Consider the following 10,288-nt stretch of genomic DNA (forward strand, 5'->3'; position numbering starts at 1 on the left):
TTATTTTCAAGTTTTCCTGGTACTGTTTCCTTGTGTTATTGTCCATTTCACTGGGAGACGAAGAACTTACATAAAGTTGTGTAGGAGACAAGCTTCTTTAGGTGGTCTCAGTATTACAGATCCAAGTTTCCAAAAAAATGCCTCTTTTTGGTCAACTGCTGTATTAAGAACTCTAAATGACACATTCCAGTTTTTCTTGGCCTGTCCTGATTCTCTATCAATATCCAAATAATACATTCCCCTCCCCCCAACTATGGGATGTAGATCAATCAACAATAAGACATAAAAAACAAAGAACTGAAAATAATATTAATACTGTCTGCCAAGTCTGAATTTGAGTGTTTACTCCCTAATCTTCCAGCTCTGAGAGGATAGGCTAATTATTTCACGGTTACGAGTCTGTTTCCTCATTTTGAAATAGGGGTAAAAATCACAGCTAGGTATCTTGTAGTGATAATTGACACATATAATGACTACATATCAATAAAAAAGTCACCTAAATAAGTAGCAGTGGATTGATATTATTACAAAATCCATTGTGCCATGAGTGTCACACACAGGGAATATGTCTTTCAGCTTCCTCACTGCAAGTGTAGGACACAGCATTAATGTCAAAGTGGTCTTTTCTGATGAACTTTGATGTAACGCTGCATCCTTTCCTTTAACTGTGGATTAGAGTTGTCACAAGAAACAAAAGCAAGAAAAACATGGGTAATATCTCCACTATGCCATGCCTACTTCCTCCAAAGTTTCCACCTCACTTACTAAATAAAATGTTTTCAGTGGAAAAATGTTAAGGATAAGATAACCTTTCATTAATCCTTCAATCATTCCCTACTTTTCTAAACAAGTTTCTTGTTTCCTCAACTTCAAGAGTCTTTATTATCACATGATATGTGCTTATTGGTATGAAATAGTCAGAACTCTATGTAGAGGGTCAAAATCCATTTCTAACTAGCTTAAGGGGAGAAAAATGAATGTATTTTCTCAGGATATAATTACAGAGTGTGTGTTGTGAAGGTGGTTTCATGCAACAGCCATGCCAGGGCTTGAAACACAGTCATCAGGATTCTTTCTGTCCCTCTCTTGGCGCTTCCCACTTGTTTCCCTCTGGGTGTTTGTCCTCTGATGTGCATTCTCCCTCAGCAGCCAAGATGCTCCCAGAGAATCCCAGTGTTTTACAATTTTTATCATTGTTAAGCTCTATGATGTCAATAATAGACTCATTTTCTCTAGAATCTTTATAAGTGGCTATAAATGGCTATTGACTCTCTTTAAGTCGTAAACCCACTCTTGAAACAATCCTAGATAATGTCGTCCAGGACCTGCCAGTCATGCCTGCAGCTGACCCTCAGGAACATTTAGGAAGCTTACCACATCCCTCCAAAACAAGAAGTTCAGAGAAATAAAGCAAAAGGGAAAAATTACCCATCCTCCGTCTTTGCTTAAAGATTTCACGACTATTTAACTTCTCATAAAACAATGAAGACTTTGTATTCTTTGAAGCAATGCAAAAGCATTAGGAAAACAGAACTTTCTAAACCATTTATTTTGTCAGTTTATCTGTTGACTATTTTCTTTTTCAAAGTGTGGGCATCTCCATACTGGAACTCTCTTGCTTTCATGGCATATACCCTTCCCTTCATCTCTGATAAACCTAGATTGTAAATCACTGAATCTAATAGCTATAGATTGAGTATTTAGTATACTAGGTAACTTTTCCATATAAAGGCACAACTTTCTTGTCAATATAGGAGTACAAACACACACACAAACATTCAAAATATTCTTCTGCTTATTTGAAAGGATTGAAAATGAGTATACATAGCTAACACTGTATTTAGCTATAACCTCTTCTGAGTCAGGAAGATCCCCTGGAGAAGGACATGGCAACCCACCAGGTAGTCTTGCCTGGAAAATCCCATGCAGGGAGGAGCCTGGAGGGCTACAGTCCATGGGGTCACAGAGAGTTAGACATGACATACACAGACGCACATACTTGAGATTTTGGAGTTCTCATACATAAAAATCCTGTGTAGTCCTCCAAGGCTGAGAACTAAATTAAAAGTAAAAATGTCAAGAAATTGAAATATCTCTGTTACTGAACACCCCTCCCACCGCACTCCCCATCAGGATGGGGAACACATGTAAATCCATGGCTGATTCATGGCAATGTATGGCAAAAACCACTAAAATATTGTAAAGTAATTAGCCTCCAACTAGTAAAAATAAATGGCAAAGTAAATAAATAAAAGCATCAGCCTGGCAAAAAAAAAAAAATAATAATAAAAATAAAATTTTATTGAAAAAGAAAAGAAATATCTCTATTACTGAGAAAGCGTCTTGATAATGCATTTTAGGTCTATAGGCAAATGGGCCTAAGTTAAATACACTCGATTCCCTTGTCACAGCCTCAGTGATCAACTATAGACCTTCACCTGTAGGAGCAGAAGCTGTTCTGACCATTTTGATGAAAGCAGGAGAAAACATGATGTCTCCACAATCAAATACACTCTTGGCCAATGGCCAGTTCCTTCTCCCTTACTCACCAGCCAGTTAAATCATACCTCCTTGTCTAAAGAGAAATAAGCCAGGGATATTACTCTAGCACAGATCCTACAATGTGAAAACATGATGCCAATAGAAATTAGCTTGCCTCCAAACATTACAATTTACAGAACTGAAGAATTATAAATTTGAAAGGTCTGTGATTTTCTTTTGGTTCAAAACTGTCATTTTGTGGCTTAAAATCCGAAGCCCAGAGAAGATCAGGGGTGAAGTTTGAAGTAACAAAGACATTAAGGGTCTTGAATTTAGATTTGAGGTTTTCCCCACAACTTTCAGTCATATGTTTATTTATCAAAAACTACATATATTAGGAAGTCAAACTGAACTCCACAGATTGCTTGGTCAAGATAGTGTCTTGGCATCACAAATCTTATAGTTCAGAGGAACGTTGTTGCTCATTTGCTCAGTTGGGTCTGACTCTTTGCGACCCCATGCACACCAGTTTTCCCTGTCCTTCACCATTTCCCAGAGTTTGCTCACTCATGTTCATTGAGTAAATGATTGCATCCAACCATCTCATTCTATGTTGTTCCCTTCTCCTCCTGCCTTCAATCTTCCCCAGCATCAGGGTCTTTTCTAGCGAGGCAATTCTTCATATCAGGTGGCCAAAGTATTAGAGATTCTGCTTCAGTATCAATCTTCCAATGAATACTCAAGATTGATTTTCTTTAGGATTGACTGGCTTGACATTCTTACAGTCCAAGGGACTCTCAAGAGTCTTCTCCAATGCCACAGTTCAAAGTACCAATTTTTTTACATTCAGCCTTCTTTAAGGTCCAGCTCTCACATTCATATGCGAGTACTGGAAATACCATAGTTTTGAAAAGAAAGACATTTGTTGGAAAAGCAATATCTCTGCTTTTTCATATGCTATCTAGCTTTGTCATAGCTTTTCTTCCAAGGAGCAAGGGTCTCTAAATTTTATAGCTGCAGTCACCATCTGCAGTGATTTTGGAACCCCATAAAATAACGTCTGTCACTCTTTCCATTGTTTCTCCATCTATTTGCCATGAAGTGATGGGACCAGATGCCATGATCTTCGGTTTTCACTGTTGAGTTTTAAACCAGCCTTTTCACTCTCCTCTTTCACTTTCATCAAGAAGCTCTTTAGTTCTGCTTCACTTTCTGCCATTAAGGTTATGTCATCTGTATACCTGAGGTTGTTGATATTTCTCATGGCAATCTTGGTTCCAGCTTATGATTCACCCAGCTCGACATTTTGCATGATGTACTCTGCATATAAGTTAAATAACCAGGGTGATAAATACAGCCTTGACATACTTTCCCAATTTGGAACCAGTCCATTGTTCCATGCCCAGTTCTAACTGTTGCTTCTTGACCTGAATAGAGGTTTCTCAGGAGGCAGGTAAGGTGGTCTGGTACTCCCACCTCTAAGAATTTTCAACAGTTTGTGGATATCCATACAAAGGCTTTAGTTAGTCAATGAAGCAGAAGTAGGTTTTTTCCTGGAATTCTCTTGCTTTTTCTGTGATCCAACAGATGTTGGCAATTTGATCTCTGGTTCCTCTGCCTTTTCTAAATCCAACTTGAGCATCTAGAAGTTCACAGTTCACATACTGTTGAAGCCTGGCTTGGAGAATTTTGAGCATTACTTTGTTAGCATGTAAATGATTGCAATTGTGTGGTTTGAACCTTCTTTGGTATTGCCTTTCTCTGGGATTGGAATGAAAACTGACCTTTTCCAGTCCTGTGGCCACTGCTGAGTTTTCCAAATATGCTGACATAATGAGTTCAGCACTTTCACAGCATCATCTTTTAGGATTCGAAATAGCTCACCTGGAATTCCATCACCTCCACTAGCTTTGCTGGTAGTGATGCTTCCTAAGGCCCACTTGACTTCATACTCTGTGATATCTGGCTCTAGGTAAGTGATCTCACCACGTGATTATCTGGATCATGAAGATCTTTTTTGTATAGTTCTTCTGGGTATTCTTGCCAACTCTTCTTAATATCTTCTGTTTCTCTTATGTCCATAACATTTCTGTCCTTTATTGTGAACATCTTTGCATGAAATATTCCTTTAGTATCTCTAATTTTCTTGAAGAGATTTCCAGTCTTTCCCATTCTATTGTTTTCCCCTATTTCTTTGCATTGTTCACTTAGGAAAGCTTTCTTATCCCTCCTTGCTACTTTTTGGAACTCTGCATTCAAATGGATATACCTTTCCTTTTCTCCTGTGTCTTTACTTTTCTTTTCTCAAGTATTTATAAGGCCTCCTCAGACAAATATTTTGCATTTCTTTTTCTTGGAGATGTTTTTGGCCACCACATCCTGTTACAATGTCACAAACCTCCATCCATAGTTCTTCTGATACTCTGTCTATCAGATCTGTTGAATTGAATCCATTTGTCACTTCCACTATATAATTGTAAGGGATTTGATTTAGGTCATAGTGTAAAGAGGAACATTCTGTAAATCAAATAGGCAAACATTTTCTTTTAATGTTGTGATAATGTTCATTGCGATTAAAGAACACAAAACTGGTTCCAGGGAGCACTTCTGAAATAGTTTATCTCAGCTAAGAATAAACTGAGTAAGCAAAGTGTGGAGGGATTTGGTGCTGTGTACAGTGGCAATAGAAGGCTCCATTTGGAAGGCTGAAATAAAATTTGTCATTAACAGAGACAGGAAGTAGATAATAAAGGACAAGAAGTTGGAGAAGTAAAAACATGATTATCACTCATTAACTATTGAACTTTTTAGATTTGCCTTTCTGAAGAGCCATTATTGGAAACATGAAATAACAATATTAATCAGGACATAGGAACACAATCTGAAAATTCATGAAATTTGGTCTAGGTGCATAGAAGCAATAGATACATCGATAGAAACATCCATATGGGAATGATGAGGTTTTTCTCTTTGTCAGTAAAACAAATGGGTACCAAGACAATGAGAAAAGAAAAGAATGAGTGAAAGAGATAAAGAAAGAAAGAGAGATCAATATGCATTCATAACCCACATAACCTCTCAGCTAACTGGCACTAATAGTTTTAAAGAAAATTTCTGACATTAATATTTCCTTGAAGTCTCTGCTTTCTATATGGCCCCAACTGACAATAAATTCCAAATATGATTTCTTGGGAGAAGCTGTCATTTTTCTTTTATTTGAATGGGAGATCAGTCTTTCAATATTTTATTGCTTAATAATCAAGAGGGTGGATGAAAACTCACTTTGATTAATGGGTTTTAACAACACAATAATTATGTTGTCTAACTCGAAACTTTATTCCATCATTCAGCCAGGTATTGTGGTTCACACTTCTGAAATAGAATTTGAAGGTCGGAATAGGTTAGATGAAGGACAGTGAGAAATAGATTTATATCTCCTTCCAGAATTTGATGTCAGTTCTGATTAATGGTAACTAAAGCCAAATTCTAAAGATTGCAAAGTGGCATATGATTCCTAATTCTTAGCCTGAGACACAGTGTCCTTTATGGTCTAAATAAAGTGTGTATATCCAATCTCATATTTTATATTTACAGATGCAGTAGAACTCTGGAATTTGCCTTTAGACTCCTTTTAGCATAGCTCCTCCTGTTTCTTCTGCCTACCTCAGACCCAATTGACCATATTCTTTTAAAATGATCCCTAACACCTCCAGGCAGTTTGATGTTCCTTCCTGTTCCCATGGCATACAGAAAATAAACCCTTTAATCATTCTTAATACTCATACCATCTGGTTACTTAAAAAATACACTATTACATGCAGCTCATTAAGGTTGACTAGTTTGGTCCGCTATATATTTGTATTCTTAGCAATCCAACTTGGAGTGTTTAGGAAATTATTATCATATAGCAAGAGGTTTATTCCTGCAGTTTCAGTAAATGAATGAAGGAACCAATGAATAAAAAATCAAAGAAATATGCCATGAGAGTTTAAAGTATCACATTGTAAGCTGAAGAGTGTAAAGGGAGGTGATGTTCACAGACTGGCATTTCTGCTTGTCTATGTCACATGTAGCATTACAATCCTGGAGATCTGTGGTTCACAGAAACCTGAGTTGAAGGTAATTAGAGTGATAAAAGTCAATTATTTGTGAGGTTAAGATATGCTTATGGATATTTAACTCCCACTGGATTGGGTAGCCCTTCCCTTCTCCAGGGAATCTTCCCAACTCAGGGATCAAATCCAGGTCTCCTGCATTGCAGGAGGGTTCTTTACCATCTTAGCCACCAGGCTCCAGCAATACATGAACTGTGAACTTCCAGATGTTCAAGCTGGTTTTAGAAAAGGCAGAGGAACAAGAGACCAAATTGCCAACATCCGCTGGATCATTGAAAAAGCAAATCCGTTCCAGAAAAACATCTATTTCTGCTGTATTGACTATGCCAAAGACTTTGACAGTCTGGATCACAGTAAACTGTGGAAAATTCTGAAGGAGATGGGAATACCAGACCACCTGACCTGCCTCTTGAGAAACCTGTATGCAGGTCAGGAAGCAACAGTTAGAACTGGACATGGAACAACAGACTGGTTCCAAATAAAGGAGTACGTCAAGGCTGTATATTGTCACCCTGCTTATTTAACTTATATGCAGAGTACATCATGAGAAACGCTTGGCTGGAATCAAGATTGCTGGGGGAAATATCAATAACCTCAGATATGCAGATGACACCACCCTTATGGCAGAAAGTGAAGAGGAACTAAAAAGTCTCTTAATCAAAGTGAAAGAGGAGAGTGGAAAAGTTGGCTTTAAGCTCAACATTCAGAAAACTAAGATCATAGCATCTGGTCACATCACTTCATGGCAGATAGATGGAGAGACAATGAAATTAAAAGAAGTTAAAAGGTGCTTACTCCTTGGAAGGAAAGGACCAATCTAGATAGTATATCAAAAAGCAGAGACATTACTTTGCCAACAAAGGTCTGTCTAGTCAAGGCTATGGCTTTTCCAGTGGTCATGTATAAATGTGAGAGTTGGACTGTGAAGAAAGCTGAGTGCCGAAAAATTGATGCTTTTGAACTGTGGTGTTGTAGAAGACTCTTGAGAGTCCCTTGGACTGCAAGGAGACCTAACCAGTCCACCCTAGAGGAGATCAGTCCTGGGTGTTCATTGGAAGGACTGACGCTGAAGCTGAAACTCCAATACTTTGGCCACCTCATGCGAAGAGTTGACTCATTGGAAAAGACCCTGATGATGCTGGGAGAGATTGGGGGCGGGAGGAGAAGGGGACAACAGAGGATGAGATGGCTGCATGACGTCACCAACTCAATGAGTTTAAGTGGACTCCTGGAGTTGGTGATGGACAGGGAGGCCTGACATGCTGCGATTCATGGGGTCGCAAAGAGTCAGACACGACTGAGTGACTGAATTGACTGAAGCCACCAGGAAAGCCCTTCTTGATAACAGGAATTATAAAATTGTGGTAAGTGGTGAGCCAGATTTTATTTTCCTCTTATTATACAGAAAGCAAAGAAAATAATTTAGGAAAGTCAATGTTAAGAAACATAATTTCAGATTTCTTCACTTAAAGAAATGTCTTCTTTCAAAGAATAGGACCCTCAAATAGATGTTTATCTTTCCTTCAGCATGCAGTCTCCCACAGGTGGCTAATCAATACACAGGTACAGAATCCCTTTATAGAGTTTACACAGGAACACAGCTTAGCTTAAGATCCAACTGACATTTTGGAATCCTGCTAGGGATTTAATATCAGATGCTTTGGATCCATTTTTCCTTGTAATATAAAAATTATCCAAGTCTACAAATAGGCAGATAAAGCTAAAAGACTAAATCTTTCTCACATGCTGTGCTATAAACATGTTCCTTTGTATTTTTGTCTGAACAGAACAGATGTTCTAGGAGGGCAGGGTCAACATAAAAGCATAATTTATGAACTAATCTACTTGCAATTTGAGTCACAAATATTGCTTGTAGCCCAGTAAACATAGACTTTTCTAACTTTGCCTAGGAAGCAGTATGATTTAGATAGTGGACTGAACATTCCTGCAGGGCTTTGGCTATTACTTTATTAACCAGGAAGAAGAATTCTAAATAATTAACTCAAGATTTTTAAAGAATTTATGAATTAAACTTTCCCTGTTACAAAATATATACAGTTTCTTACTAAAAAGTTTTGAAAATGCACAAATATTTGCCATCTTGAAAGATGAGTTCAATATCCTTATAGATTATTACAAGATATTGAGGATAGTTACCTGTGCCATAACATAGGTCCTTGTTGTTTATCTATTTTTTTTTCTTTTTTTTTTTTTTTTCTCTTTTCACTGTACAACCGCTTTCAGTGCTCACAGCCCACAGGTAAAGAGACTGGGCAATGGTTCGAGGCTGTTTTCTCTGGCATGGGTACACTATGAGAGGCCCACCAAGGAGGACCTGCCATAAATCCACTACCATGCTTTGTTTATCTATTTTTAAAGTGTACTGTGCATATGTTAATCCCAAACTCTTAATTTGTCTCTCCTTACCTCTTTGGTAACCATAAGGTTTTTGTTTTTTTTTTTTTCCTATGTCCATGAGGCTTTCTCTGTTTTGTAAATGAGTTTATTTGTATCACTTATTTAGATTTCACATGTAAATGATATCATTTGATATTTGTCTTTTCCTGTCTATCTTATATCACCTAAAGCCATATTCTCTTAGGTCCATCTTTGTGAGTGCAAATGTCATTGTTTCATTTTTTATAACTGAATAATATTCCATTGTATATGTGCGCATGCATATTTACTCACTAAGTCCAACCTTCCCAACTCTTCTGCGACCCCATGGACTATAGCCCACCAGGCTCCTCTGTCCATGGGATTTCCCAGGCAAGCGTACCAGAATAAGTTGTCATTTCTGTCTTCAGGGAATTTTCCTAACCTAGGGATTGAACCCACATCTCCTGCATTCACAGGCAGATTTTTTTTTTTTTTACCACCAAGCCACCAGGGAAGCTCTTGTCATGCAGCAAATATGAAAAAAAGTAAATATAGTTAGCAACACATTCATGTACTTAAAGTCTTGATTTTGTAGTAAGAATTAAAGAATAAGGGAACTATTGAAAGGTGTGAGGTAATACCTCATTGTAGTCTTGATTTGCATTTCTCTAGTAATTAGTGATGTTGAGCATCATTTTCAGACTTAACACAGGTGCCGTTCCACTTGGACACCATTAAACACACACACACACACACACACACACACACACACACCCTCATTACCAGTGCCACTACTACATCTGCTGTTTGAGAATTCCTTCTAACCAAGTCTATATTTATTAGTTATTGTGATGCATTATATGTGCTATTTTACTTCCCTGTCTTTGAGACTGGGTTTTGAACTCCTTGGGAGAAAGAAATCATGTCTTGCTGATGCTTTGATTTCCAGGCAGTGGCATAAACCCTGACATACAACAGGCAAACAACAACAAAATATTTGATCAATAAGTAATCTTTATTAATTTAACATATTTCTTTGTGACATTTTTCTTCCTAGTATCTATAATTGCCCATCTATTCTCTCCCTCTTCCATGTAAGTTTTCCAAAAGGTTACAAATTTTATTTAGAAATTCTCTACAAGTCAATGTTACAGTTATTCCAAGAATTATTAACCTCTTTCTTCTTTCTTTTCTCTGTCAGTTTTAATATTCATATGTATTACATGTGACTCAAGATTATGTTTTTGAAATATGATTTCCTATTACTCCCACTGCCCTTTTGCTATTAAATCATCTATACCAGTCTATGCTAG

At 37.5% G+C, this 10,288-nt stretch overlaps 1 non-coding gene across 1 annotated transcript; it reads right to left on the bottom strand.

Annotated features, from left to right (window-relative positions):
* Positions 1–8,820: 8,820 nt before the first annotated feature.
* On the bottom strand, positions 8,821–8,954 carry LOC136148155 (small nucleolar RNA SNORA42/SNORA80 family). The gene has a single exon (XR_010659451.1). It is a non-coding gene; the product is annotated as a small nucleolar RNA SNORA42/SNORA80 family (small nucleolar RNA).
* Positions 8,955–10,288: the final 1,334 nt, after the last annotated feature.

The sequence above is a fragment of the Muntiacus reevesi genome, chromosome 16, assembly GCF_963930625.1.
Source record: "Muntiacus reevesi chromosome 16, mMunRee1.1, whole genome shotgun sequence".
Taxonomy (NCBI): domain Eukaryota; kingdom Metazoa; phylum Chordata; class Mammalia; order Artiodactyla; family Cervidae; genus Muntiacus; species Muntiacus reevesi.